At 39.9% G+C, this 22,816-nt stretch overlaps 1 protein-coding gene across 1 annotated transcript in view; it reads right to left on the bottom strand.

The window, feature by feature from the left end:
* The window catches only part of LOC118410647 (thrombospondin type-1 domain-containing protein 4-like), an 83,517-nt gene extending 61,565 nt beyond the window's left edge, over nt 1-21,952 (bottom strand). The window contains exons 1-2 of the mRNA XM_035812438.1: nt 21,821-21,952; nt 21,294-21,335 (exon numbers count right to left, since the gene is read on the bottom strand). The gene's annotated coding sequence lies outside the window, so the exon portion shown is untranslated. The remainder of the gene's footprint in view (nt 1-21,293; nt 21,336-21,820) is intronic.
* Nucleotides 21,953-22,816: the final 864 nt, after the last annotated feature.

Below are 22,816 nucleotides of genomic sequence, written 5' to 3'. Positions count from 1 at the left end.
AGCAAAGTTGTAAACTCCATGGCCTTGAGTCCAGGAATTATTGCAGCATTATCAGGGTTATGGCTTCCTGAACTTGCACCAGGACGCAGTAAAAAGAGGCACTAAATCTGCTTTTAGAGGGCCGACGCATTTTTCTACCTGATAACGGTATAGTACCATGTACCAGCGGTAGCAACTTAATCATTTCTGTTCCTACAGTATAGAACTTGAGGGATGTCCCTGTGGCTCAACTGGTAGCAGCCTCACAGTTGAGCTTCTGGTTACAATCTGTAGTGTTGGACACTGAGAGTCCCTGCTATGGTTCAATCCTGGGTTGGGCATCTTGGTTGGGGCTGCACCTGTCTTTTGGAAGGGGCGTAAAATAGTTGGTAACTGGTAGACACTGGTTCAATCCTGGGTTGGGCATTCTGGTCGGGGCTGCGCCCGTCTTTTGGAAGGGGCGTAAAATAGTTGGTAACTGGTAGACACTGGTTCAAACCTGGGTTGGGCATTCTGGTTGGGGATGCACCCGTCTTTTGGAAGAGGAGTAAAATAGTTGGTAACTGGGAGACACCGGTTGGGCATTCTGGTAGAGGTTGCACCTGTTTTTCTGAAGAGACGTAAAATGGAGGTCCCACATGCATGGTTTTAGAAGGTGCCTCAAGCACATTAAAAGAGAAGATAGGAGCTATAGAAATGGTCACCCCTCTCTGTAAAAGTGTAATTATGTATACTGAAACAGCAAGGAAATCTCCTGCCATATGTGCCATAGCTACTACATATACATGTACAGTGTTTCCAAAGAAATATCAATAATATCAAGAAGTGATGGATTACAATTTTTCCTTATCCAATCATGCCAAGTTGAATACGGTTGTCAATGCATAAACTAAAACTTGTATGGCTTATAATAGATTTTGTATGAATTGATAGATATATATCAAGATAGTTAGGCTAAAATGTTTGGGTATACATGAAGTGCCTTTAAGTTAACACTCCTATCCCACACCATAAGAATTCTTTGAGCAAAAACAAAGGCTGCAAATTTTCATCTGGCGATAGATTAAGTGATTCACGACACAAACACGTCCAATTTCTGATGGCTGTAAATTTTCCTAAGGACTAAATGGAGTAGAATCGCCTTGTTTTTCTCTCCAACTATTGATGAAAACTGCATCTGGTCTTTATCTCCCTCAAGGACAAAACCTCTGTTTACAAATCAATGTACATTGTACAATGTCATACATGTCTACATGTAGTAAATCTGGTGTAGTGAAATCAAACTACTGGACTGTAGTGTAGGGTCTATTAGGGGCTGAAGTAGGGTCTACTGAAGGACTGAAATGGAAAATAAAATAAAAACCTCAAAATTGCTCAAAGTATGCACTCCTTCTCCAACAATTTCGAACACATCTTGAACAGGATAGATTCAAATTTCTTATATTTTCTTCTCTTTACACCAGGTAATTTTGCATAAATCAAGGACTTCAGCAAAAACCCTGTAGTGGCTGTATCTTCTCTTAGTTGATGTCCTAATTAACTAGCAGAAACTTTTATATTTCTAAGTTTAAAAAGTGCGTGTTCTATTCCAGAAAATACTGTAAAACCAAGGGCCTACAAATCTAATGGCCTAAAAGCAATAAAATGAAATAAAACTATGTTGTAGCAGTATGTTCTACTAACTAAATGTCCTAACAGATCTAACTAACTTGCAGAAACTTTTTAATACTAAAGTTTAAAAAATGTGCAATTCATTTGAAAAAATACAGTAACATCTATTATCATAATACCGGTACATTTACGACGATTTCTCTAGCCATACTGTTTTGACAAATTGTCAACGCATCATTTTCTCCAGTTACATGTTGCTGTTATGGGTTACCCTTGCCACTTCTTCTGTGTAACTTTTCTGCCACTCTTGTCCTGCTAAAAGCGTAATATTGTAATTGTAACACGCCGCGGAATTACAAGGCGAACGGGCGCGTGGTTGGGAGGGGGTAAAAAATACCGGTAGGAAGAAACACGGCACAATTAACTGCCGCTATGTACCTTTATACATCCTCTGATGTTCCTTCCTTTTCTGTCAGTAAATGCATAAAACATAAACCTGCATGAGCATACAAAATGTCATGAGAAAACGGACGTATACTGTCAAGAATTTTCATTTAACTTCTGTCCGTCACAACCGCTATGACGTAACACTTTACTGCTAGCGTAGATATAAAAATGGCGGGAAAATGGCTGCGTACGTTCAATTTTGCCCATTCAGTCGTAGATCCGGGCTATTATGCAACGGTTCTTCACACTTTTACATGAGTTGTAGGTCACCAACAGAAATTCAAGATTGTTGTTGAATCATGTTCGTCTTGTGCCGTGAGCATGTGTAATTATGATCTATAAATTTGGCAATGAATGTGACAGTGTGTTCGTCCCACGACGAGCTGCCTACTCCGAAAAAGATACTGAAAACTTTTGGCCTTGCTGTCTTCGAATGCATTGTTATCGATGCTTTGTAAATGATGTATTGGACACCTAGATGTCTGAAGTGTGCACAGCTCAGAAATAATTATTGTTGCATGTGTAGATCTCTTTAAGTTCCAGTATTTTTAATCTACCGGTATAAGTCTTACTACCGGTATTATGCCAATGCATGTTAAATCCAAGAGCCCACAAATCTAATGGCCTAAAAGCAATAAAACCAAATAAAACTTTGTAGCGACCATATCTTCCCCTAACTGATGCCCTGTACAGGAAGTCCCTGCAGAGTTTGCTGTCCATCTTGACACCAACTTGCCTACAACAATAAACCGACACTCCCACATATACGTACACCCACCCGGATACCAGCGGTGGGGCATGTTCGGCAAATATTGCTCTACAGCAGAGATAACTCCCCTTCACACACACAGAGTCACCAACCCAATAACTTTCTTGGTGCTCCAACACACTAGTAGAGTGGATTTGTTTTAGTTGGTTATATTCTAAGTTCATACCGCACCAGATGGTGCATAGCGCAGCTCCCATCTCTGTTTCCATAGCCCTTGGGCCACACAACTTTGTGCAATCACTGTAGCAGAAGGCTACGCTACTGGTAGAGTAGAGTCTGTGTGTTCAACTGCCATTATGTATAGTACTCTTCCGCAAATTATACAGATACAGATACAGATACAGAAATGCTGAGTGCTAAGCAGAGAAAGCTAGCCACAGTTAGCAAGCGAAAGTATTGAGCCAGCGGTCACTACGGAGGATGGTACTCAGGCTAAGAGAAAGCAACATGCTCCATTTTTAAAGTCTTTGCTATGACTCGACCGGCCGGGGATCGACCCCACAACCTACCAAATGCAAGGTGAACACTCTACCCACTAGGATATTTCACCTGTTAAGATCTGTTTAGAAATGCATATTCCTAGTATCATTAATTCACCTTGAAGAACTGTTTGTGAAGATAAAACTACCGCAAAAGTTTCAAGAGTTACAGTACTGTGTGAACCAAGGCACCGAATTTCCTTCTCAGTGTTTTCATGTTGACAGGTCGAGGCACCAAGTCCATGTTAAATTTCCCTCCCCAGCTGGCACCACTCACACAAATACACCCCACTCTGCCTGGACGTGCTTCACCGTCTCAGGTCGTAAATTTGACGTTTTGCATCGGCGGGCGAACAAGCAGGGGTCGCACCAGGCACGGACGTTACACAACCGTACATCTGTTGGATTAGTTGCTCCATGCTTCGGGGCTATGCTCTGCCTGACGTTGATGTATTAATTTTTCACCTGCACTGTAGGGGCCACAGCAAGTTAGAGCTCTAGTCGTGAAAGTACACCTCTATAAGTACACCTCTATGTAAATGTTGTACAGTTTTAACAAAGCTATAGAAAACAGCCAATTGTAAAATTGCTGAGAGAGTTATGAACAGTCATACACTGTATTAATGCATTTAACTTTAAGTTCGTGGGGATCTACTTCGAATCCTCGGTAGTGGGGAAACGGAGTGTTCACGGTAGTTTTAAGTTCGCGGTAAAGCGCCCACCACAAAAACTGCGAACATAAAACCACCGCCAACATTTCTGCATTTACAGTACATAGATATAGCATTGGTAAAATTATCTTAGAAAAGAAATGGCATTGAATTTTGTGATATTCAATGTGCTGTAATGGCATGAAAGATCAAGTGTATAATAAACATATTAATATTTGTATTGGAATAAAGTTAAATCATTTTCCTTAATGCAGCAAACTGTTTTAAACTTTCAGACGAGAACCGACATGTTGTCTTGTCCCTGCCTCTTAAGGAAGGAGAAAATCTTGAGTTAAGATGAGATGTACCAGGGGATTTCTCTGCATCTGCACCTGATCACTAGGATTAGGGCTGCCATCACAAAGGGAAGGTGTTGCCATGACAGAGGCCTGTTATGTCCTGTACATGTCAGCTAGACTCTGTCTGGTCTGGGAGCCACAAAATGGTACATGCAAAGGGAAAATGAGATGGGCCTGGTTACCGTGCAATCGTCCTGATGCATTTCTGAGATACACTACCAAAAATGTTTTTCCTTGTTTATCTTGTTTTTCTTCCTCACAGAAAATTTATCTACCAGGAAGAAAATAATTCTGTCCCAAAGAAATTTTATAAAAACGTGCTTGTCCATGGGGCAAGCAAATTTTTGCTTTAATTTTTGAGACGTTTTTGAGATTAATATTCTTACAACAAGAATACTTCTCTTACATCATAACAAAATGGAAAGCTGAATAAGTAGAGTATGGGGATTGACCACGAGTGTTGGGAGGGAGCAATGGTATTGGAATGAGTTAAGAACGTCAAGTAGTACTCAAACCTAGTATTATAATGCTTTAATTAATTAAAACTTTATAGTAAAGGAGAGAATCTCCTGCAGAGAAGTGTAAGACATTTCTACAAGACTGAAGGCTTAAATAACTGGATGTGCTTTATTCAGTGTTTGCAAACTTATCATGGACTTATCAAAGATACTGTAAAAATAATGCAGATTTTATGTTTGCAGTTTTTGCGGCGACTGCTTCACCGCGAATTCAAAACCACCGCGAACATTTCTCCATGGCATTAGGGGATTGCATGGTGCTACCGTGGAATTAAAACCACCGCGAAAAGTCCTTTTTTCACTACCGCGAACTTAAATGCATTTACAGTATCAGCCTGCTGCCTAGTGTCCACATGTATTGTATCTGTCACAACCAGTGAAAAAAACAGTTTACTGACTTAAGGTACAGATGTACAACCATATATTAAACATTGAAACATGTCAACGCCTCATATGAGATGAAAAGAATGTCTTTGAAATGAAATAATTCTCCCCCTTTGAGCACCAGCCCTCCCCCTGTAGTATATACTGTACAGTCCCTGGACTTGACAGCTTTATTTCTTCATTTTTTGTGGCACGGCTGCAAGAAAAATAATCAGGGAAGTGAGTAACTGCTAATATCGAATCCTAGGCGGGTGCCAAATGAAACAAAAACTTCTAAACCATTTTTTTCCTGAGAATATCAACCTGGAAGCACAAAAACATAATTCTAAATACAACTTTGTATTAATTCTTTATCAAAGTCAGAGAAAAAATTATGATTCACCGAAAAAGTCATTGCAAAAATCCTTGCACGTTTTTACTGGACATAGAAACCTTAGAAATATATGCTTGTTGTTTTTTTATTGGAAAGTTTTGTCAAAGATCTTCATTATATTAGCTTGTATTATAATGTGTGGATAATCTGTCATAGTAATTGTTACATACACATTATTTGGTACATGTGCCTTCAAAGCTGGTGTATTACATGTAATACTGCAAGGCAGTCGTACACTGTACATGTATATACAACCACACCGGTCAATTGATACAAATTGTTCTATGTTACGAAAGCACCCGGCGCCTCCAAGCCAGGAAACCGGTATTTTACGCTGGCGGGAGGTTACAAACGAGACAGCCGACCAATGCAAATAGAGATACAGATGCATAAATCCTGATAATAAGGCTCCTGCAGGGTTTAAACATGCAAGAAGAATGCAGAAGATTACCACTGCCAGTGACACTGGGTTTGACCGTCCACTTGACCTACAAATCACTACCTGCTGCAGGCACGGAAAGTCAAGGTCAAGTCCACCATAGTGCAACTGATCTGTTCTCTGTGTAACAGACAGAAACTTCAGTCCTGGTAGAGTTGGAAAGACCCTTTGTATCAATTTTGTTTCAAATCAAAGTTCAATGTATAAATCAAATGTCCCTAGTATATTATACCCAAAAAAAGACATGTACATTTTGTTCATGCCAGCTGTCTTTCAAAGTGCTATGTACATGTAGATATGGCAAATTATTTGACACAATGATAAAAATCATAACATATTATTACAATGATGATGATAAAGACTGCAAAAGGTTAGACAAGTTATTCAGAAAAGAGATGCAAGTCACCCAAAGTAAAAGGGATAGAGGGTTGGCTATTGTCAGTACAGAATCTATTTTGAAAATTTAGGCACCTTGGTTTTTTTCTTATACCATCTTGTTTTTTTTGCCATCTCGCATGAAATTTGGAGTCTGCAGAGAATGTCAACCATAGCATTTACTTGCTGTGGCCTCTAATCCAATACCAACAAGGTAAAAACCAAACTTAGTCTCTTCAAGATATGTACTTTCAGTTCAGCATTTTTTTCAGAACCAACAAATGGCATAGGTGTGGCCAACATTGGTCCCTAGCCTCATATCTCACGGTCTGCTTGCAGGAATTTGGAACAAAATTAGCTGGGTACAAATCATAACAATTTAACATGCGAGATGACATCTATTTGACCTCTGCGGGGACACCCACTGACCTTGGTAGGAGAATAATGGTGATGTCATCTTGTGTTTCATTCCAGATTCATCCAGCCAACGTTCAAGCTACTATTCCTACTTGTATTTTTTACCTTTGCTAGAAGGTTATGTTGCAAGCGTTTGTCTGTCTGTGTGTGTGTGTGTGTGTGTGTCTGTGTGTGTGTGTGTCTGTTTGTGTGTCTGTTAACAGCATAACTCGAGAAGCCTTGGATGCATCCTGATTATATTTAGTAGGTGGGTAGGGGTCAAGAAAACGAAGGTCAAGTTTGATAATGGGCCCCCTAGCGGCTTCCTAAAGTACTGCAGCAAAACTTCTATTTCTGATAACTCTTATTCTGGACTAATTGTTGTAGTTGTGATTTTTGAGTGGTAGATAGCCCTCGGGACAGAGAGTAAGTGCTGTAAGTTTGAACCCTCTAGCAGCTTTTTGGGAACTGCAGGCGCCAAATTCCTCTCAAACTTTGTCCGAGAATAACTTAAGAACGTGTTGGCATATCATCATGATTTTTGGTATGTTTCCAACATGTTATAGTCATAAGAGTCCTGATGTTCTTGGGAAAAAAAAGTGCAAACTCTAGCAAAGAAACATATATATATATATATATAGCACTACTGTCTAACAAATGATTAGATTTAAACATCACCTAGTCAAGATCTGGTCCAAGCATAGTATGACCATGGTAGCCTGGTATCCAAATGTATCATAGCACCCAAATTTCTTCTTCTTTGTGGAGAGGACAGATCTAGAAGAGACTCGGGAGCTATAATATACGGCTGGATACCAGGCTATGACCGTGGGTCATTGTTAGCAATTGCAGGTAAAGTTCTGGCAGCCTCCGGTATTGCAGGTGACAGAAAAAAAGGTAGTACATGCCCCACATATGGTGTTGGAAATGTAAGGGTCTTGCGCATCCAGACTTTGTTCGGGGCAACCCGCCAAAAACGGTCACTTCGCATTTGGAAAGCCGTTTTACTACTGTTGTGGTTGTTCATGCAGAAAATGGTGGCCTTTCACGGCTATACATGTATGTACAATGTACAGATGCTAGACTAAGACTACTGTATCTACTGTATGTCAACCACCTTGTATCTTTATTCTTCATCAAAAGTTTCTATTGCCAATGTCCCCTTTTCAATGTCATTTCTACATCGTATGTACTGCCATCTTCAATTGCATTGTACCTTAAGTTCTGATAGGGAAGACGTAGGGAGAGAGAGAAGGAAAGAATGGAAGAAAGAAAAGAATGGAAGGAAGCAAAATGCTCTTAATACACAATAACCAGAATAGCTACTGTCTCCTGAAAACCCATCTCTAAGTCCTGAGACAGAAATTTCCTTGTTGCTACTGACAAAAATCCATCCAAAAATTTGTACGTCAAGACATGGAACTGGTAAAAAAGTATTTTCTCAAGGTTTAAATGACAGATTTAACTACAAAATCAAATTTATCATTCTACACACTAATGCAAAACTTTTATGTGGCAAAAAAAGTCCCAAGGACAATGACCCTCCTGTTACATGTAGCTGTACTATACAAACTAGACTCCAAGATAACAACTTTCACAGGCCATTACCATCTCAATCCTCCCCCCTCCTCTTGTAACACATTAACATTTTGGGTAGGTTCAGACAAAAACAAACAATGGCTCCTGAAGTTTGGGGCAATGGGAGCAAGTACTGTAAATGCAGAAACTTTCGCGGCGGTTTTACGTTCCCTGTTTTCGTGGCGACCGCTTCACTGTGAACTTAAAACCACCGCGAACATTTTCCTTCTGTCTTCTGTTCCTTCTTGCTACTTCCCCGTTTGTAGCACAAATTTTTGCCCATTTGAAGCACCCTTGCCGGGTAACCAGTAAGTGATTACTCCAACTGACAGTTCGTAGAGGCAGCGGATTTTCATATCAGTTTTTTACTAGAATAAAGTACTGTAAATGCATTTACATTTGCGGAATGTCGCTACCGTGATCTTTTCCAGCTACCGTGGTATTAAATCCCAGCAAACCTAAATGTATTTTACAGTAACAGCCAGTGCTGCCTGCCTCGGGTCGATGAGTGATTTAGTGGTGGACTCAGCGGAACCGACCGGCTCTGGGAGAAGCCAGGTGACCTAAACCTTAGAGTTGAACATTCGCACACCATCATGGTCTAGTGTGAACTTGAGACCACATAGAGCTGATTTTATGGAACATCTGTCTACTTGCACTTTGGTCACTATTTCAAATTTCTTATAGTTATACGCACCTCAGTAGTGGTGCGTACCTAAACGCATATTCAGGTTCAGGTCCAGATTCAGGTCAAATTTCACTGTCTATGGAAGGTTTTAGATGGTTTAGAACAAAAGAAGGGAATATATAACTATAAGCGACAGATAGCTTTTGCAATTCCGGACTTGGCTCCTGACATTAAGATTTTGACACAAAATGTAATGCACATACATGTATCATATAGAACATGTCATAAAATAAAAAGTAAAAATTTTCGAATTTTTGTTTCATTTTGCAACTGCTTGCTAATCTCCAAGCAGATCCTACTGTGCCATAAGATAGTATCAAAGCTGGTCAAGGAGTATAGCTGGCAAAAGGGAGTCAAATGGTCATCGGTAGGTTTGATACTATATTACGCCACTGTGGATCTGCTTGGAGATTTACCTGCTTGCATCAAATTTGAAATCTCCAGGAGATGCTAACCACAGAATAAACAATGCATGGCCCAATCCCTGATAACACAACGCTTCTGATTCTGAATCATAAACTTCTCAGACTGTAGGGCGGATGGTGCAGGAGGGCTCAGTTGATTTAAGATGTATCCGGGAGACAATAGCTCTCTAAAAGGTATCTCACAAGGCCTGTTGCCAACAAAATATTGTGGCAACTTTGCCAACTTTTTGCCAAGTTGAACTTTCCCTTGTGGTCACACTAACGTGCACCACACATTTATAATGTAAAATATGTGGCCTCTACAAACAAAATGGCAGTGCCAGGAATGTCATAATCCTCAGTTTCGGCCCCAAATTAGTTCCATTCAAGACAACTTTACAGAAATTGCAGAGTTGACACTAATCAATGGACTTGTCACTGTGATTGCACCCATTTGTGCCATTTTGGTGATTGTGATTTTTTATTTCTAAAAAAAATTCACAATTTAGGGCACGAAAAAGTGGCACCGATTAGTGCTGGCTTGTATCACTTTGTGAATGCCAATTAGACATAGTCTGGCAAGACACACATTTTAGACTCCCGGTAAGAAGAGCAGGCCATGTTAGCAATGACTGCGTTACACTCAAGTTAAAAATAGCTAGTGACACCTCCAAACTGTTACAATGGTACAGCCCTACAGGGTAGCACTATTGGCCACACAACGGGCACTCTAGATTTGGGGAATCATTTATCATGTCTGGAAGCAATGAGAAAAACTTGTAAAACTTCACGTCTCATCAAAAAGAACATGTTACCGTCTTTACCATTCGTTTCAGTCATGACTTCTACACTATGGTACATGTAGCATGATTTTCTAATTAGAAAATATCAAAACCACACTTTTATAATTTGGCAATCTTTCCAAGGACAATGTCACTTGGCTTACATTACAATTGGGCTTGAAATACATGTGAAAACTTAGAAAGTTTACCCATATTTTGATTTTGTAGAAAGGTGAATATGGCAACAACTTGCATCACCTTTTGGATTTTGAAAAGTTTGATTTAAAAAGTGTGTACTGTGATCAAGAAAATAACGTGTAATATAGAAAGTAGATTCATATTCATACATGTATGAGTACCACTGAGAATGTATACTATATTCCTCATGTGTTTTGACAATCTTTATATTGCTAAACCTACATGTATATAATCCTACATTTTCACCATTACGAAGAAGCAAGAAGAAGCCAAACTTAAATAAGACTACCGTACTTTTACCAAATCGTACCATATTTTGTCTTCCTTCTGACCTGTACTTGGCTCTGTTGGGCAAAAATGTCTTCATTCAATTCATTCCATATTTGCAGATATGGCGATAGCATTTAAAGTTAAAGTTGCCCGTACATCAGTAACAGATGCGTAGGGGTGGCACCCATCTCCATTTCTGTAGCCCTTGGGCCACACATGTGCAAGCCACTACAGAAGGGGGCTGGTCCGCTGGTAGTGATGTGTGTTTAACTTCCATACTCTTCCTCATTAGTGCTGAGTGCTAAGCAGAGAAAGCAGCATGTACCATTTTTTAAAGTCTTTGGTATGACTCGGCCGGGGATCGAACTCACGACCTACCGAATGCAAGGCAAACACTCTACCCACTAGGCCATTGCACCGGTTTTTAAATAGCATTGCCAGCTCTAAAGCAAAGGTCTAGTACAGCAAAAAGTACATGTACTATAGGTACTGTACAGTAGCCAGTGCTGTAATTCCCTAAAGGTCTTTAACTATGGGTCCACAGGAGAAACCTGTCAGGTCATGGGGTGACACTGGACAATGTTCCTCTCACACAACATACCTACAGCTAGTCTGACTTGTGATTGAAGAGTGATTAATTGGTTGATCTGAATCAACATGTTCCAGCCATGTACCTGTTTGTGTAAGCTGAGTGTGTATGTGTGTGTGTGTGTGTGTGTCTGTGTCTGTGTGTGTGTGCGTGTGAGCTTGAGCATGTGTGTTTGTGTGTGTGTGTGTGTGTGTGTGTATGTGTATGTGTTAGTGTGTGTATGTGTCAGTGTGTGTGTGTGTGTGTGTGTGTGTGTGTGTGTGTTTGCGTGTGTGCACGCATGTGGGTGTGTTTGTGTGGTTTTTATCCAGCTTAAAAATTGTTATTCTTTTAAACTACATTATCCAGACTTTCTGCAATTTTTTCCATAACTGTTTTTCTGAAACAAATCTGCATGGGAACCAACAAATGAAATTGGTCTGGCCTAACCATTAATCAGCATGTACAATAAAGCTAGTTGATACTAGTTAATGAAGAAGTTGAGAATGTAAGTAGGAATGTGGAAACCTGTTACCCCCTCTAGTAAAGGTGGACACCTCTGAACCAACGAGTACCCCCCAGATGGCACATGTACTCCTCAAGAATTCATCTAAGAAACAGCGAAAAGAACATTCTTACCAAACCTGTATCACTCTTAAGAAAACTACAATACATCAAATTTTAACTTAAGGCAAATTTAACACAGGCATGAAATCCTGCTGTAAAACGTCTGATAAAAAAATAAGGTTGGATAAAATACAGTTTTCATAACAAAACAGTCCCCTATGGATTTCTTCAATTCTTTGCACACAAAAAGTTGACAACTTATCACACTAAATGCCAACTGATAAAATAGTGTCATTTTCACTATCAGAAACATTCAATAAAGACAAACATATACATAAAATCTTCCTGTAAAACATCCAATGAGCTTGAAAAAAAAAGGCTTCGCAGAACAAAGCAAACCCCTATAGATTTCTTTGCACATAAAAAAAGGAGCTATGTCCAGTATCAGGGTGAAGTGCACGAAGTTAGGGTGTACGAAGTTGTACGAAGTTGTACGAAGTTGTACGAAGTTACAACCTTTTCCTACTGGTTTTGAGGCTATATCGGGAGTCACAGATGACGTCAAAACATTTATTGGATGACGTAATCTAACTTCGTACAGTAGGCAGGGTAAGGTGTCAAGTGTACGAAGTTGTCCGAAGTTGTGCAAAGTTACGTGACGTAATCTAACTTCGGACAGTGGGCAGGGTAGGTCAACAAGTGTGCAAAGTTGTCCTAAGTTGTGCAAAGTTACGTGACGTCATCTAACTTCGGACAGTGGGCAGGGTAGGTCAACAAGTGTGCGAAGTTGTCCTAAGTTGTGCAAAGTTACGTGACGTCATCTAACTTCGGACAGTGGGCAGGGTAGGTCAACAAGTGTGCAAAGTTGTCCTAAGTTGTGCAAAGTTAAGTGACGTCATCTAACTTCGTACAGTAGGCAGGGTAGGGCGGCATGTGTACGAACTTGTCCAAAGTTAATTAACACATAGTAAAAACTTATATATGTGTAAATAAGATACACACCACTCACGCATATAAACAAATAAAATATAGATGCACATTAATCAGCACAAAATCAATGTGTTGGAGGGAGGACCAAAGACGGAGACACAAGACAAACGTCACACTTGTAGGACGATCACATCAAGACTGCCTTTATTTTGAATCACATTACTGGTCGCGTTCTGGCGGTTCTAGAACACCCTTCTCCGAACCGGTATAGATCGCCCGCTCGAAGAAGGGCCGCCAGAACGCGACGGTTACAATAAACAAATTCAAGTACTTTATTTATAATATACAATACGTTACAATTACATAATATGCGATACAATACATTACAAATGTTCATGCATTGTAAAAAAATTCATTTATTTCAAGTCTTTTTGTCTTTTATTTCTCCTCTTAACGTTATGTCCCACCAAAAACACAGACTTTTTAGATCTCGATCTAATCACTTTTATATTTACGTCTCAACTTCCGACAACTTCGGTAACCTCCCGTCTTTTATACAAAGTTTGGATGACGTCATAATTAAGATGACGTCATAACTTCGGACAACTTCGGACAACTCCGTACACCCCCTGACTGACTGTCCAAAGTTAGGATGACGTCATGGTTAGCGTGACGTCATAACTTCGGACAACTTCGGACAACTTCGGACAACTTTGGACAACTTTGGACAACTTCTGACATCTAACTTAACTTAGGACAACTTCGTGCATTTCACCCTGATACTGGACATGGGTGAAAAAAAGGTGACAACTTGTCACACTACATGCCATCCAAGGCATATAAAAATATGTGTGATTTTTACTATCAGAAGCATTCAAACGTAAGACAAACAGAGGCATAATATCTTACCGTAAAAGGCATGAGGAGGTTGAAAAAAAATAGACTTTTAATAACAACACAAACCCCTATGGATTTCTTTGCATGAAAAGAAAGTCAACAACTTGCCACACTAATTATATAAATGTCAACCGAGGCAGATAATAATATCAGAAACATTCAAGCGAAAGACAAACCATACATAAAATCTTACTGTAAAACATCCGATAAGGTTGGAAAAATTTACTAGTGCGCATAACACCACAAGCCCCTATGGACTCCTTTGCACTAAAAAAAACTGACAACTGGTCACGCTGAATGCCAACCGAGACAGATATATTATTGCGTGATTTTAACTATCAGGAACATTCCAACGTAAGACAAACACAGGCATAATATCTTACCGTAAAAGGCATGACAAGATTGAAAAAAATAGACCTTCAATAACAACACCAACCCCTATGGATTTCTTGCACACAAAGGAAGTCGACAACTTTTCACACTAAATGCCAAACGAGGCAGATAAAATATGTGTGATTTTGATTATCAGAAACATTCAAACTTTAAAAAAACACAGTCTGACATAAAATCTTACTGTACAACATTTGATAAGGTTGGAACATCACATTCAAATCCCTATGGATTCCTGTGCACACAAAAGAAAGTTAACAACTGGTCACACCTAATGCCAAACAAGGTAGCTAAAAATACAATGTGATTTACAGTGCAAACTAAGATGAAATTACAAGCTCTTCAGATATCAGGGAAAGTAATCTATGTCATTAGCTGGGAAAAATAAATATTTCCAGTCTAGCAAGGGTGATAAACTCTGAACTACCCGCGCCCTCTCTCGTAACGTAACCCTACCGGGCCGTCAAACACGTGGGGAACTTAACCAAACACCGGGCAAAGAACAACTACGCAAGAAACGCCAAGCGTTTTACCAGATTTGGTCACCCGGAGAAGTCACCCTGGCTTTTGGGACGAAAAAACAAATAACACAGCACCAAGTTTACCCAGGGTGAAAAACTTTGCGCTGCCAACTATTCGATTCCACAAACACTTTTAACGACGCTGTCAAACGTAAAGGAAATCTTACCGAGACGTTTTGAGCGTGGCCACGGTTCCTTACGCCCAGCAGCAAGACGACAAGCAGCACTCGAAGAAGTGTCCAAGTAGTTCTCAACATCTTAGTCCACATTCACAAAATGCACCACTCTCTAAGTGAACCACACACAAAAAAAGTTTTCTCTGCGCCTCCCCGGCAAAGGAGTGGTCTGCCTGGTAGTGAAAGTTCTCGGGACACCAAGTGAAAGTTGTTCTAAAGGGGCAGTGCCTCCTGATTGGACAGGGTGGGTTGTCGGAAGGAGTTTTGTGTGTGTGTGAGCGGAGACTGAGAGAGAGAGGGAACCCTGCTACCCCTCAGGAGAGTTATTCACTGTCTGTGCCAAGTTTCTTCATACTGACTCAGGGACAGTCCACTTTGTATCACAGGGGTGTGGGTCCCGAGCAGGGGAGGTCCAAACAATTCACAGGGGGTATGTGAGAAGGCAGTGGAGGTGTTATTATTTGGATGGGTTTTACAGAGCTTTGTTTTGGGTATTTTTGCTGAATGGTATTTGGTATTTGGAGGGTTGGTCATGGTTTTTTGATGATAAAAGGCCCCATAGAGAATGTCCAACAATAGGTACTGTAACAGACTTGTTTTGAACATTATTTAAGTGATACTGATAAAGAGCTTGCTATATCAAGCCTGTCTACCTGTCCCTACCTAGTCCCTAAGACTTTGTCTATTGGTTTAGAGGTTGATCAAGATTTCCTAGTGATTTTTGATCATATTTTCAAAAATTGATGTCTTGAGACTTGTAAATTAAAATCACCCCTCACATTCCAAAAATGTCCAATTTCTGACAAAGCTTATTACAATATCGTCATTACAAAAATAGGTCATTCCATCAGAAAATGTAGTTAACATTGTGTTCAGAGTTCCGGTAACCATTATTTGATATTGGTTAGTGGTTACCCTGACTCTGAACACAATGTTAAGTACATTAGAGATGGAATGTTTTCTTTTATTCTTTTTTGTAACAATGACAAAGTGATTAACTCATGTACTCTTTACAGGTTTGGAATATGTGAAAGGTGTTTCAAAGGTGCTACAAATGGACAGAACTGTCACTGATCTAAATAAATACTCTGGATACGTAGCAATTCTCAATAAAATAATTATGCATTAAATGTTTAAAGATCAGTTTTTTTTTAAAATCTGTGCTTTGTTAGTATTTTTGCACCTTTATTGTAACAGGTGCCTCCAACACATAATAATACTGTACAATGTATAAAATATACATGGAATGTTTAGACAAGGGGTTAGGCAAGGAGAAGACAGAACAAAAAATTTTCCAGTGGTTTTATGTTTGTGGCTTTTGCGGTTTCCAAAAACCAATCGACTTTTCTACAAGCACAATATAATGAACAGTGGACCGCGGCTTAATGTCCCATCCTAAGGACTGCAACCCTTTCCAGTAGCATGCATGTCTGGTGAGCGACACACCTGGAATTGAACCCATGCCTACTAGTTCATGGGTAGGGCTGCTAACCATTGGACTATGCAAAAAAATTTAGGTACAATGTTCTCTAAAAACCAGTGCAAATACATGTACAAGTAAATAAAATGTGGAATCTTTAATAATACGTATCCATCGATATATATAATCTTACAAAAATGTATGACGAAAATAACAGTATCTTAAAACGTGAGAGAATTTTGGACCATAGTTTCCGCATTCTCGTGATCTTCCCCTGGGAAAATCATTTTATGTGCTGAATTTTACAGTGTGTAAATATTGGTGAAGCTGGCATGATAAAGCCCTTAATAGTCTTCCCAGTCCCTTAAAGGCTGGTTAGCCACAGAAAGCAAACACTTACAGAGGTGACAGTGTTTAAAGAAAGTGGAACTAAATGTATATTGACTTAGTATATAACCTTAGAGGCAATTTGCAGTGGTCTATTGGTTAGCAATGGTTTCTCCTTCCATTGCAAACACCTAATTAGTTAGTCACTGAAATACATTGGACTGCAAATACGTTTTAAATTCACAGTGGTTTTATATGTCTGTGCAGCTTTTGCGGTGACCCCTTCACTGCGAACTAAAAATCACTGCGAAAAGTTTTGTCCTGTGCTTTATTTGCCAATCACCTTCATGTCCAAACTATATTACATTGTACAGTATTGTGATGTGTTGGCGTGTTGAAGGCAACTGTTATGTCTGTCTGTAGTGCCCTTGTTGGGTTCCAAGTAGTTAGCATCGGCGGTTTCCAACTGGCTGGCTGTAAAGCGCATGTCTAGGGGTGGGTACCAGTACAGAAAATTCAGGTCCAGATCCGGTTCAGGTCCAGAGGATTAGGTCCAGGTCCGGACCTGAACCTGGACCTGATTCAGTATGACTCATACAAATGGTCCATTTCACTACAAGGAAATCTGTTTGGTGGAGTATTACTATTAGACTTACATGTACACTGGCGTTTTAAAATCCTACAACGCTAACGATTGGCTGTAAAACTTGGTAGAAATTACTATAAACACTACTCTACTTCACTCTTGTTATTTTCTTCCACCTGCAAGCGCCAAAACGTGTGAATGCCTGATAAAATAATCTGTTAATTTTCTAATTGGTCCAACATCCGGTCCACCTAAATTTTTCGGGTCCGGTTTTTCTGGACCAGTCCAATAAGAAAAACCGGTTTTGTACCAGTACCCTGTACCGATACCCAGCCCGTATACGCATGTCCATTACTTCCAGCATATGACTAAAGCGCTCAAAACTCAAGACCAGTAAGTCCTAGTGACGAATATCTGAATTACACGTACTGTTGGCCTTTAAGTCTGTGAATGGTATACTTTTATCCAAAGATACGTCCAAACAGATCTCCAACCCAATATCCCCAGTATAATGCAAATAATAAATAATAAAGTTTTATTGCAAATTCTTGCCCGAGGACTAATTGCAAGTGATAAACAATGACGTACAAATAATGGTAAACAGTATACTAAGCGACTACTCTAGTCTAACTTAAACTAGTTAAAGATGTAACTTATTGGGTCTGACTTCTTTTTCTGAGACAGTGGAAGACGAAAGATCCCATTTTTTCTGTAATGTGTGGGTTTTGCGACGTTAAAAGGAGAGTAGTTTTCTTTTTGTCTGTAAACGTGGTGATATTAGGATAGAATTTGGTGGCTTCTTTTAAGAGCTCTTTTCTCTCTTGATCATAGAAGGGGCAGTTTGAGATATGCACCCCTCCATTATTTAAACTTATGCATACCTGAGGAGTGTTATACTAGACATCTCTCAAACCTCACCTCCACTCAGTGAGCAGATTTATGTAACCCGGTGGATTAATGTTAACGGAGGTTACTTGTTGTCATGAAAACGACAAGGGCTCTTTCCTTCAACAGAACTGTGCTGTCCTATCCAATCTTTGACATGACAATTACTACCAGGTTTTCAGACTACAGGTTTGCATTATGTCCAGGATACGTAATACATGTAAATATACAATCAATACAGGCAAAGCTGTATTCCTGAACAAAACTGTCCTAAGTTGCTTTTTTTCAATCCTAGACAAGACAGTTACTAGTCCGTGTAATGCAAACTCCCTATCCGGACCTTGTAGCCTCCTCCCCTCCATCAAGCTGATGGGGGCGGCAATGTAGGATGGGCCAAGAAGCGTGATTATATCAGGCAAGACAATTACAAGCAGATCATTGCTATCACAGAATGATATGCACTTCTGAGTTCATTCAGGATATGTAACACCACCAATATGGGCAAGCTATTTCCTGAAAACAACTATCCCTTCTTCAAAATCTTTGGACAGCTATTAACAGACCATTCCCACCATAGCTTTGTAGTAATTGTTCAGGATACAAAGAAGCTCTATTGGCCCAAAAAAATGTACAATGACTGACAACATGGCAAACGGGTTCTTTAACATGCTCGAGGCATGGCCCTCCCCAAACAGTTACACAGAACCTCCATTTAACGAACGATCTGAGGGATGTTATTGGCGAAAGCTACATGTACATGTGGGTACTCACATTTACACCTGAATGAAGTGAGAAAAGTCGTGTAAAGTGTATTTCTTAAGGACAGAAGATCAGTGACACGACAGGATTTGAACCCGGGACCTCTTGTGACCTGGGCCAAACATGTTGATGAAACATGTAGTACCAGCGACCACACAAACTTTTCTTTCAGTCCTGTCGTTTCCAATCTTTGACAGTTGCTAGCATGTTGTTCCCACCAGTCCACCACTAATGCTGGTGCCTGTAGGCAGTGTGTTAATGCTGCGGCCAAGTGGCTGGTGTTGGCAAGGGGATAGGACAGGTTGGGCAAATATTGTGGGGAAGTGTCAGCTCAAGTGGTGGTACCAACTGAAAAGTATCTAATTCCAGCTCAAAAAGAACAAGAAACAGTCATGCCTTCAAATACCAGAGTTCCCGACCTAGGATTGATGTGTTCAAATATTTGTACTGTCCCAGAACTATTGTAGAGTGGAATATGTTATCACCAAGTAAAGTAGGGGCATCTTCTCTGGATAGTTTTAAAGAACGCTTGCAGATAGATGTGCAAAAGTTAGGTGTGACGGGTCCTTTGGTGTAATATAACCAGCTGCTGCCGCGCCGCATGCCTGTGAAGCTGGTGTGTTATGCCGAACGGCAGTTATACCGGCTATATAGATACAGATACAGGTGGGCAGGCATTTCTGACGAGAAGACAAAAAAAGAAAAGAGGAAAAAGAGATGCTGCTTTAGTCTGAATTGTTAATTTCTAACCACAAGTTACACCTTATCATGTAGTGACCTTGAGTATAAAAACCTTTCAGAGAATGAGTGAATGAATGAAGAAAGGAATGGATGAAGGTATGAATGAATGAGCAGACAAATGAATTGACACAAAGTATAGACTTAGCAAGCAGGAAGAGTCCTGACACCTCAGTCTTGCAGTTAAAACTTTGTCGTATGCTTTGTAGTAAAAAAAATTAATTTTACCTTAGGATTTTGTTGCAGTAGATAGAAGTATACAGATCTGAAATGCAACACACTTTTCATGCCCTATAGAGAAAGTGAATTTTTTCAAAACTTATCTAATCCTGAACTTGAAAAGTAGAAAGACTGAAACACTGAAAGTCTGTCAGTTACATCAGTCGGGCTGACTTGACTGGTCACCAACAGCTAGCCACATGCAGCAGAGACCCCTAGAGAGTATGCTCAGAACTGCACCTCTTGAAGTAATAACTTCGAACATACCAGTAAAATACTGCTTCAAAGGGTGATTTTGCGATGATTGTATTACATATGATAAAATTATACAAGTCTCTAATAAATTCCTCTATCAAATCAAAGGCAAAAAAATGTATCTAATATTGGGGTTTTCTGACTGGAACAACTTGAAACATATTTGAGACCTTAAAACAACCCTTGCAAATGGAAGCCCTGGCTCCCCGCCATCTCTTATTCCATACAACATTTTCATGACATTCCATCTTAAATCCTCTCTCACTACGGATTTTACTGTTAATCAAAACTACGTGACCGTAGACTCAACAACCCAAAGGCCAACGTTTCCCACTGTTCTCACCATTACAGTCTTCCTGCTACAAAAGCTATTAGATACAAACTAAGGTCAGTACGAACGATAAATGTCAGATGTTTTCACTTATTTGATGCTTAAGAATCGCCGCAACATTTGCTTTCAATGTTCTTTATGGATGGAATACGACTACTAAATGTACTGGTGCAGGTTACTTCAAATTCTGGAAGACATTCATGGGAGAGTGATAAACTTTAAGGTTAGATATCACCGTAATTATCATCCTTTCATGCCAAGCCCAACTCCTGTACATGTATGTATGTAGTGCATGTTCCAAGCAATGGTGCTGGCACTTTTGCTGCATTAGCATTGGCCAGGCGACAGCAGCCAATCATATTGCCAGATATGATCAAGACTCTACATGATTGGTTAGACACTTTACCTCTAAAAACCAGAGGGGTTGCCTGATTGGCTAATGTCTAAACATTGCTAAAATGCAGTGAGAAGGATGGATCACCGGCCGTTTTGTAAAAATACAATATAGAACTATATACAAAAGAAACCCAAACAAGACATTCCATTAGAGGCAAAGGGAAGACAAAATAGGGTCTGAGGAATATTTGAGACATGGACATGCAATACATGTATGGTCTGGAATTTCCAAACTATTGAGAGAAACAAAACAGAATAAATCTGTAATCCACAAACTTTAAGAAATTTGATAAATTCTAAAGTCACCAACTGAAAGAAAAACAAACCTTAACTTCTTACAGAAAGAGTTTAAGACACAGAATTCTTAAGTCACCAATTGAGAGGAAAAAAACCTTTACCGCTTAAGAGTTGTCAACACAGAATCTACGTTCTACTGTCAGTGACATTTTAAGATTTGGTGGTGGTGGGGGGGGGTGCACAAGTGAGAGGGGGAAAGAATTACAGGTGACACTGTGTACTTTATTCACCGTTTTCACCACCGTCACCTGAAATGTGAACAAGTTTCTAAGATCTACCACCCTTTTTGCCTTGAAGCCAACAAAACACAAAATTGGTACCAAGAAACTCACAAAGTAGAAGTAGGTACTGTTTCTCCCCCAAGGCCTCTTTACCTGAGAAACAACATCGTCATATACTATTGAAGGAACTTAGCATATAGCACTAAGTATTGTGGTACTGCTGTAGTGTGTGTGGGGACCACTTAGAGAGGAAATATATGTGACATCACAACCTATTATACCACCATGGTACATGTACCTGAGTCCCCTGTGCTGGAACTACAAGGTACCAGCATAAAGCACCATGGTATCACCATATGCATGTACCACAAAGTGCAGAACATAACCAAAACTGAGCCTTAAAACACCAACAATGATTTAAACCTCTATCTCCAACACTACAGTACAACTACTTCTACCACTTTTATAGAAGTAGTAATAGTAGCAGTAGTAACTGTAGTAGTGAATGTAACTGCTACTGCTACTATTACTAATAATTACTACTCCTACCACTACTACTCAACTACTACCAGAGCCGTTGCTGTTGCTACTTCTACTACTACTGCCACTACCTATACTATAGATGGTGGTTGAATTACCTTGCACTGTCCGCCGATGCACACGTCAGGCGACCCGGGGCTGCACGGCGTTCCATCCGTCACCGACAACGAAAGACGAGCGTAGAAACGGTAGCCCTTCGCTCGGCAGTTCAGCTCGCACTTCTGTGGAGCTAGAAACAAAGAAGATATTATCAAAATCTAATTCTGCAATTCTTTATACTTTTAAGGTAACTTAACTTCAGCGGTCACCATTCAACATCTAAAAGTTGATCATCCCCACAGCAAAAATAGTTCATAGTTCATCAGGTTGGTAGAATATACTTACCTCACCTAGTCCCATAGAATATAGAATATACACATGTAGGGTATAGGAGAATTCTTTTTACACAACCAGTAAGTACTTCATTGCTTACATTTTGATGTCTCTCAGATACCTTTGTCAGAACTTCTAACTGGAGTTCTGCTTCTCGCCGCTATATGTAGCCACGTTTGGGATTGTTTTCTCACCGCAAAAGCGTCACCTACATCGGCTACATATAGCGTTTAGAAGCAGAACTCCAGTTAGAAGCTCTGACGAAGGTGTCTGAGAGACATTGAAATGTAAGCAATGTAACTTGTAAGTACCTTCGGGTTGTTTAAAAGAATTCTCCTACATTGTATACTTGAGCATCCCCATTTGACAACTGTTGTTTAACAATGGGGTGCTAGGGGGCGTTCATGCACAATCCAGTCACTGTTCCATATGAAAGACAATTCTACATGTAACAACCTGTAAATAGTTTGACAATTTTCACACAGGAACTGGAGTATCTTCCAGTGTATCAACTGTTGACCTACTACTTGCCCTCTTGGCGGAGTGGATAAATGCAACATATGGCCACCCAGGCTAAATAAAGGGCAGGACGATTGATTTATTGATCCAAAAATACTCCTGGAGCCATGTTTAACATGATTTATGTTGTTTTTATCACACAATCTGGACAGAAAATATGTTTATATATTACGCTATGAGGTATGTAGTTGGGTATGTCTTCC

Source organism: Branchiostoma floridae, chromosome 2, assembly GCF_000003815.2.
Source record: "Branchiostoma floridae strain S238N-H82 chromosome 2, Bfl_VNyyK, whole genome shotgun sequence".
NCBI lineage: Eukaryota > Metazoa > Chordata > Leptocardii > Amphioxiformes > Branchiostomatidae > Branchiostoma > Branchiostoma floridae.
Note: the sequence above shows the minus strand (reverse complement) of the source record. Positions and strands in the feature narration are given on the sequence as shown.